Raw genomic sequence first — 9201 nt, forward strand, 5'->3', positions numbered from 1 at the left:
GAGGAAGAAGAGCAGGAGGAGGAGGGAGCTGGATCTGTGCAGCAGAGAGCGCCACAGAGGGGCGACAACAAGGAGAGGCACGGATGGGCTGCGGGAGGTCCAACTGCTTTCTAATAACTGGAACATATTTAGGAAGGTCATTTGGCATTTTCACCCACGAATGATCACATAGTGCATATCTCTATATGACAGAGTTGCCGCAGAGGAGACTATGACAGTAAAATTTCCCGTCTGACCTGAACATTTTTGGCAAACTTCTATGGGAGACTGGGGTCAAACTCAGCTGTGGGCGAAACTGACCCCGCAGCAAAGCTACTTTATTTGTGCCCACAAATGCGACTCTTCTATCTTCGTTTCTGACTTCATGTCGTAGCTCATATAGCATAATTGATACATGGAACAAATTTAAATATATATATATTGTGGTCTAAACACATTTTTTTATGATTTACTAAATTCACTTTCAAGATTGAAAGGTGTTTTTTAAGTAATAAAAGCCAAACAATTTTACCCATGGTTCTTACCTTTACAAATTTCATTGAATAATGCCTTCCTCCCAACTATTTGGCCACATGATCGGTGTTTTTTTTGTTGTTGTTGTTTTTTTTACCGTTTCCTAGCAACAATCGGTGGGCATTTTGCTAGATTTTTTTTTTTTTCAATACAGCAACAAAAGTAGGACATTATTTTGATGTCGAAGGGAACAGATTTTCAAAACGCGTTACAAATAAAAATCAGAAAAGTGCGGCATGGGTTTGCTTTTATTCCCCCCCTTATGCCGATTCTTGTGAAGAAACGTGCAGCCAACTTAATCCCAGTGTAAATTCCATCTGTTCTGTGAAGGCTTCAAAGGTTTGTTAGAGGACATTAGTGGGAAAAACCTGCGGGCATGTGAGGAGTAAGCTGAAGTTATGTCATAAAACATGTTTCATTCAGATAAGACCAAAATGTTGCTTCTTCACAGAGGAAAAATGCGTACAGAGTGCCTGTAAAAGGTGCTGAGTCAGCAGTTCTGGGACTGGGCCTGCACAGAACAGAAATAAAAAACGAAACGAAACACATCTGAGCCGTGTTATCAGGCTTGAATGCCGCCATGTCTACGCTTCGTTTCTCTTCAGCCGCACACACTCCTCCGTCGGGCGCAATGCTTCCACTTCATGTGCCATAGGCCTCTCTCCATATATGCATATACTCGTGCATGCTCTTTTTAAAATCGTAAAATTGCACACGGGTGGCAACATAACGCTTTGCATTTAATAATAATGTTGTTCAATATTGTGTATTTACACACGTGTTGAGTGTTCAACAGAAGTAAAAGAGCCAGCGACGATCAGCTTGGCATGTCCTACACCGGGTGCGTCAAAACTCGTTGTATGTTTGGGCCACATTTGGATCACGAATGTTCTCAAAGGGCTGGTTGTGTCAGAAGGCATCGATACAACCCATTAAAAGACTGTTAAAATATTTATAAATAACTGCTACTTCTTAAAGTACTCCTTAAAATTGAGCACATTTTTACATTGACCAACCGCTCCGGGATTTTTTTATTTTTTTTTAGTAATTTGTTGTAGTCAAAGTCACAGATTTTGTGGTGTTAATTTAGAAAGATTTTCAATAAATATGCGACTCTCCGTCGCGATCTCGGACGACAACTTGACGTAAAAGCTGAGGCAGCTGTGTATAGTAAAGTAAGAAGTGCTGCCACCTGCAGGCGGAAGTTAGCATCACTTTAACCCAGTGTACAGTATACAATCACACGTACATAAGCAGCAGCATTACGCGGCACAACGTAATTGTGTCACAGCGCTTTGGCTCTGGTGGAGAACATCACCAAATAAATATATAATTTGATATAGCCAAATGCTAAAATGTGTTTTGCTACACGGTGATATTTGAATGCCGATGTTGATTACATTACGAAGTGTTCTAAGACTAAACTTTGCCTTATAACCAGTTAGTTAAGTCAAGCCTAGCTCCTAAATCTACGTTTAAGTTTGTGTTTATTGAATATTGCGATACTAAGCATTGATGTTTTGTTTTCACTTTATTTACAGTTTACCCGGCATGTCCGTGTAAAAGCACTCAGCAATAAAATTAACAACGACAATCTTATGTTCTTTGTAACACTCTATATTTAAAACCCTGGACAACATGATAAAGAACTTTATTTGGGAGGGGGAAAAGCCTACAATGTCTGTCCTAAAACTCCAAACTAAAATAGAATACAGAGAATTGTGGCGTTAATGTTACGCATGGTTAAAAACTACAAATGGCCACCTGTGATGACATCATAAAAGAGCGTCAGGCTTGGGTAGTCCGGGTGACGCTGATTGTTATAATGAAGCCCACGCTGGGAGTTTGTTGGTCCTTAATAAACCAATAACGAGCTGCCCTCTGCTGGCAGACAGTTGCCATCACATTTTTTTAAAAATAAATGGCTTTATTGCTACGATTAGAACAAAATGCGTTCATGTTCTTAAACAACGCAATAAACCCAGAAGCAATAAAAATCTACAAAATTATTTAAAAATGATATTTTTATAAGTTAAAGATTTGCTGTATTGCTGAAGCAGTGTTGGAGCTTTGTGCCATCGGACTGCGCCTATAAAATGTATTCATTCCTTTGATGCTCTATTCATTGCCTTTACAAATCCGTCCTGATCAACAAAATTCAGCTAATTTGACTTTTTTTTTTAACTAAGAAATATTTTAATAAATGTCCAAATGACATGTAACATAAAACAAGTGATTGCACAAGTATCCAGCCCTTCAAGTCTGTATTTAGATGCACTTTTAGCTTCAATCACATGAATAAATCGACTTTCAATCAGTTTTTTGCACCAAAGACGTAATAATAATAATAAACATGTTTTATTATTATAAAACACGACAAAACCAATGGGAATCTCATCTGTCCGTGTATCAATCAACTCCAAACCATTTCTTTGTTCTGTCACAATTATCGATTTATTCCATTTTGATCATCATACTGCAAACTTTGCAAGGACTGACCGCCCCGCTCACCGCTTCCTCATACACACAAAGCCAGCAGGCCAGTGACCTTCCTATTCATACTTGGTGACGTCACGCCCACATCGACACACCCACCACCCAGGTGTCAAAGTCGCTGCTCCTGTCATATCAATAATTACTTATTTCATTCATATGGCTCTTACAGAGCCTCAGTGAAAACGTGTTTATTATTATTAACTCTGCTGCAAAAAACTGATTGAAAGTCGATTTATTCACTGCTTGTTTATGTCTGTTAAGGTTGAGATGGAACTGAACATGAAAACGGCCCTTGTATGAACACAACAGAGACACAATCAAAACTGTCAGATGACTTAATAACTCAGAAATAGTCCAAATTAGGATGTATTTTTATTTCTTTCCTACTTATGAAAAGTTTCTGTTTATATCATAGGTTTGAGGTGCCTTTCTATCCTAAAGAAAAAGATATAACACTTCAGATATTTCACAAAGAGATATTAACATTCATGGAAAAACCTGATGATAACCTTATATTAAAGCAGAAAGTACGGCGGCCACCGTAAGAAAGGCTTACAGTATTCAATTATGCCGCATTAACTGATCAGTACAGTACTGCGAGGGAACGTAAAAGAACATTTCTTTCCCCATGTCCCCCAGAGGGCTCCATAAAAATCACCTCTGTGGGAGTTAAATCAACACTGGGCTTTTTGCTGTGCGCATTGTTTGGTTGGGCTTCCTGCATTTGGGGATAAATCAGGCCAAGTGGACTTTAGTCAGAGTTTTCTTTTATTTTTTATGGACTTTTCAAGTGAGATATACTCTCATTGTTTAGGGTACTGGTGTGATGTCATGAGCACAAAGATCATGACATAGTGATGTCATAGTGAGAGGCTTTGACTCTGTCAAAGTCCCGGTCACAGTCATTGTGTTCCAAGAGTTCTAAGGTAAGGTTACTTTCTGTGAGTAGGAGATATAAAGCGATTGCTATCCAATGAAACGTACATCGCAAGATTCGCGGACGAAGGCCAGATCGGATCAATTAACTGAGAATGATCCACGGTCCCAGAAGAAAGCCCTGAAAAATGATTGTGGAAGAGCTAGAGAGACAACGCGGCCTTCCATACTGGAAGAAATCAAGCGAAGAGAAAGTTCTGTGTCCAGGGAGAGAAATCAAAGTATTGAGAAAAACTTACAGACACAACTGGAAAATGTTTATAAGCAGAAGAAGGAATTTAAACAGTTAGAGGCTAAACATTTTAAACTTTCTATCAATCATAAAGGGATTTTGACTAAACTTCAGGAAAGTGAAACTAGAATTCAGGAACTTGAAAGTCAGGTAAAATACATGGAACGGTGTCTTGCAGAGAAGACGTATGCTCTCAGGACTGAAACCACACGGGGGTATCATCTGGATGATACAGTAGCAACACTGAAGGGGTTCAAAGAACGAGCGCTGGCCGCAGAAAAACAGGTGAAGGAGCTTACAGATGAAAACCAAAGAGTGAAAGTACAGCTAGACATGTCTAACCAGAAAGCAACCACATTTAGAAATGAATCAGAGGCCCTTAAAGTCGAGCTTAAAAAGCAGTTAGATCTTATGAGAACGAAATTGAAAACGATTGGCAATCTTAAGCTCGATTTGGATGCAAAGCATAAGGCAATCGATGCTCTAAAAGAAGAGATTCAGAAACAACACAAAGCTACCCAAGAAATAGAACTTGAGGCGAAAAGAAATCGACAGAATGAAGAATCATCACTGAAGCGGGTCAAGTACATGGATGAAGAAAATTTGAGTTTAAGAAAAGAAGTCAGGTCACTACACAAGTCTTTGTACGATTTTGAGATGAAGTTGTCAAAACAAGATTTGCAATACCAAAACCTCCAGGAGAAATTTGAAAATGCACACACAGAAAGAGCAATCCTGCAGAAAAAAAACCACAAACTGGACATTTCTACAGCGAGTCTTGAGAAAGAGGTTGTTGAAACCCAGACACTCCTGGAAAAGTCCCAGCAAGAGAATCAGTTACTGAAGAATCAAGTGGAGCAGATGAAGATAAAGCTGGCTGAAACAATTCAGATCGCCAAGGAAAGAAAAAGAAAATTTGAAAAAGACCTCCAGCGTACACAAGAGGATTTTACGAAACTGAAGATGCAGAGAGAAGACGCTGTGACAAAAAACAGAAGAGCCACAGAAGCACTTTACTGTAATGAGAGAAAAATTGGAATACAGGCAGATTTAATTCGTGAACAGGATTGTAAGATTATAGAGCTAACTAAGGAAGTTCTGCGACACCATGAGAATGCTCAGAAATTTAAAGTGGTTAGAGCAACTTATTCTAAGGTGCAAAGGTTAGGGCTAGATGAAGAGAGAGGAGATATTATACTTCTCCCAGACACCGACAGGAAAACAGAAAAACTAAAAAGGTATCGAATTGAGAACCGCAGATTGTCCAAAACACTGGAAGAGAAAGAGACAGAAATTAAGGATCTCAAGCTTGAGGAGCAGAAGCTGCAGCATGAGGTGAAGAATCTCAAATCTAAGTTAGACTATCTGCCAGAAGATGCATTGCATGAAGTGCATGTGAGTCAGACCAAATTTAAAGCTCTCAGAAGACAGATAAAAGCCCAAGAAGCAGAGATTAGTGCATATGTAGCAAGAATGAAACTGCAAGATGCCACCAACGAAGAGTTGAAAAATAAACTTAAAGACATCTCATTATCAAAGAAAAACAGATTTCCACCCATTGAGTCAAAAAATATCGAACTGAAATCTGAGGACTCAGACCCAAAGTCTATGAAGAAACCCCGAAAAATTGTTTATCTGCCGCCTCTTCAAATCAGTTCATTTGGAAGAGCAAAAATGTAAAAGGATGTGGTTGTTTATGTTTGACTGCCTCTGGGCTATCAAAATGACGTCATTAAGCACCTCATTGTCTCACGTGGGCAATGACAGCAATGACGAACCCATTGGTGGACACCTTTGGTGAGGGATGCCGTCAGGCTGAAGAAGGAGTTCTTTTGGGCCTTTTTGGCCTGTGGGACTCCGGAAGCAGCTGATGGGTACCGGCAGGTGAAGCGGCATGCGGCTCGGGTGGTTGCCGAGGCAAAAACTCGGGCGTGGGAGGAGTTTAGAGAGGCCATGGAGAAAGACTTCCGCACGGCTTCGAGGCGATTCTCGTCCACCATCCAGCGTCTCAGAAGGGGGAAGCAGTACAGGACCAACACTGTTGGATGATGTGCTGCTGACCTCGACTCGGGGCGTTGTGAGCCGGTGGGCAGAATACTTTGAAGACCTCCTCAATCCCACCAACATGCCTTCCATTAAGGAAGGTGAGCCTGGGGACTCTGGGTTGGGCTCTCCAATCCCTAGGGACAAGGTCGCCGAGGTGGTTAAACAGCTCCTCAGTGGCATGGCCCCGGGTGTGGATGAGATCCGCCCAGAGTTCCTTAAGGTTCTGGATGTTGTAGGGTTGTGTTGGTTGACGCGACTCTGCAATATCGCATGGACATCGGCGGCAGTTCCTTTGGATTGGCAGATTGGGGTGGTGGTCCCCCTGTTCAAAAAGGGGGACCAGAGGGTGTGCTCCAATTATAGGGGACCATGGTCTTGAGCCGGAAAAAGGTAGAGTGCCTTCTCCGGGTCGGGGGGGTTGTCCTGCCCCAAGTGGAGGAGTTCACTTGGGGCAGTGAACTCCGGGATCTTGTTCACGAATGAGGGAAGAAGGGAACAGGAGATCGACAGGCGGATCGGCGCAGCATCTACCGTGAGGCGGGCTGGATGGATGGATGCCTCTGATTGGTTGTTTCTAGATAGCACTGGGAGAAGGAAGAGGAAATAAATTTTTCCCATATTATCTCTCATGCCATAATTTCGCAACATAATGATAGTTTCAACAAATATGTTAAAAAATGCCAAGCTAACACTGTGGACTGGCTGCAGAGCAGAAAGGAGGCTGTTTTTTATAATCATTTTATTAAGAATGTTTAAATTTCTGTCAGTAGTAAAAATATTGATAATTGTAAAAAGAGCAAAGACAGAGAAATCGTAGATTCCATGGAATGATGCTAACTAGCTTGTAAATGAACAAAGTGTCGCTCACCTGTTTTTTTACTGGGACAGGGGTCAAAGGTTATGCTGGGATTGGAGCTGCTGCTGACTGACTCGCCTGTTGTTAATGTGGTAAAAGGTACAGGGACAAGTTAAATATGTGAATATCTTGGAATTTCTTTTCCTTCGTTCATTAAATGCCTGTGAAATGGAGGCAAACAACAGTCTGTAGCTAAGCTAACTATGCTAAATGATTGATAGTCTCACAGAGTCTACCCACCACTCTTGGAAAAAAAATGTGCTACAAATTGACTCTCATGTCTTTTTCTCTCTCTTTTTGTTGAAAACCTGACTTTATTATTTTTCTAGGCAGCATAGTAACTGCCACAGTTGTTCTGGGGCCTCATGCATGTTCGGTGCCATATTTTATAAAAATTAATTGTTATTCATTCATTGTTATTTAGACCATGAAGCATCAAACCAGACAACAACATAACACGCAGACAAAATAAAGAAAATAAAAATAAACGGATGTGAAAACTTCACTCGAATGTAAATAGTACTTTACCTCAGTTTTTGTCTCATAAAGGTGCAACGCATTGGTCCGTGCATCGAAGCTCATGAAATGCATCTATGGGGTCATTTCATTCTCACTAAAAAAAGAAAACGGGGTTGGATCAACAGATTAACTCCAAACAGGATTGATTACTTTAAGGTGATCAAGGTGTGTATACAATCACACGTACATAAGCAGCAGCATTACGCGGCACAACGTAATTGTGTCACAGCGCTTTGGCTCTGGTGGAGAACATCACCAAATAAATATATAATTTGAGATAGCCAAATGCTAAAATGCTAGCTGTGTTTTGCTACATGGTGATAATTTAATGCCGATGTTTATTACATTACGAAGTGTTCTAAGACTAAACTTTGCCGTATAACCAGTTAGTCAAGTCAAGCCTAGCTCCTAAATCTATGTTTAAATTTGTGTTTATTGAATATTGCGATACTAAGCATTAATGTTTTGTTTTCACTTTATTTACAGTTTACCCGGCATGTCCGTGTAAAAGCACTCAGCAATAAAATTAACAACGACAATCTTATGTTCTTTGTAACGCTCTATATTTAAAACCCTGGACAAAATGATAAAGAACTTTATTTGGGAGGGGGAAAAGCCTAAAATGTCTGTCCTAAAACTCCAAACTAAAATAGAATACAGAGAATTGTGGCGTTAATGTTACGCATGGTTAAAAACTACAAATGGCCACCTGTGATGACATCATAAAAGAGCGTCAGGCTTGGGTAGTCCGGGTGACGCTGATTGTTATTCTGAAGCCCCCTGCTGGGAGTTTGTTGGTCCTTAATAAATCAATAACGATGATACAGTTTGACTCAGCGCACTCTTTGTAATACCGTATTTTCCGCACTATAAGGCGCACCTTCAGTGAATGGCCTATTTTAAAACTTTTTTCATATATAAGGCGCACCGCATTATAATGTGCATAGAATAGACGCTACAGTAGAGGCTGGGGTTACGTTATGCATCCATTAGATGGAGCTGCGCTAAAGGGAATGTCAACAAAATAGTCAGATAGGTTCAGTCAAACTTTATTAATAGATTACAAACCAGCGTTCTGAAAACTCCGTTCATTCCCAAAATGAATAAACAGCTGTTTTATTATTTTCCCCGAGGTAAAGTAAGTGACGTCGTATTTTCGTGACACAGTTTATCTTTTAACAACAGCAAGGTATAACATATAGTGGAGGGGAACTTTTCCTCGATTCAATAAACACGTAAAAAACAGTCTGATACTTTTACAGTAAATCAAACGTTAGTGCAATCACAATATATATCCACTTCCGCACCTTTGATTCGTTCGTGCTAAATTCTCTCGCTGCTGCTCTATTCCCATGTTCTACTGCGTGACTGATCGCCTTGAGCTTAAACTCTGCGTCGTAAGCGTGTCTCTTAATAGGAGCCATTTTGGGGTCTTTACACAAAACCCAGCGTGCACCGCGCGCTTCTTCTTCTACGGGGAAAATGAAGTCGGCGGCTGCTTACCGTAGTTGCGAGACCTGTTGCGGCTCAATATTGGTCCATATATAAGGTGCAACGGATTATAAGGCGCACTCTTGGCTTTTGAGAAAATTGAAGGTTTTTA

The 9201-nt window shown here is 40.5% G+C and overlaps 1 long non-coding RNA gene across 1 annotated transcript; it reads right to left on the reverse strand.

Moving 5' to 3' along the window:
• Positions 1–6667: 6667 nt before the first annotated feature.
• LOC111606594 lies at positions 6668–8502 on the reverse strand. The gene is made up of 3 exons (XR_002752130.1): positions 7608–8502; positions 7092–7157; positions 6668–6807 (listed from the first exon to the last, which is right to left on the reverse strand). It is a non-coding gene; the product is annotated as an uncharacterized LOC111606594 (long non-coding RNA).
• Between the last annotated feature and the right edge of the window lie 699 nt (positions 8503–9201).

Source organism: Xiphophorus maculatus, chromosome 22 (assembly GCF_002775205.1).
Source record: "Xiphophorus maculatus strain JP 163 A chromosome 22, X_maculatus-5.0-male, whole genome shotgun sequence".
Taxonomy (NCBI): domain Eukaryota; kingdom Metazoa; phylum Chordata; class Actinopteri; order Cyprinodontiformes; family Poeciliidae; genus Xiphophorus; species Xiphophorus maculatus.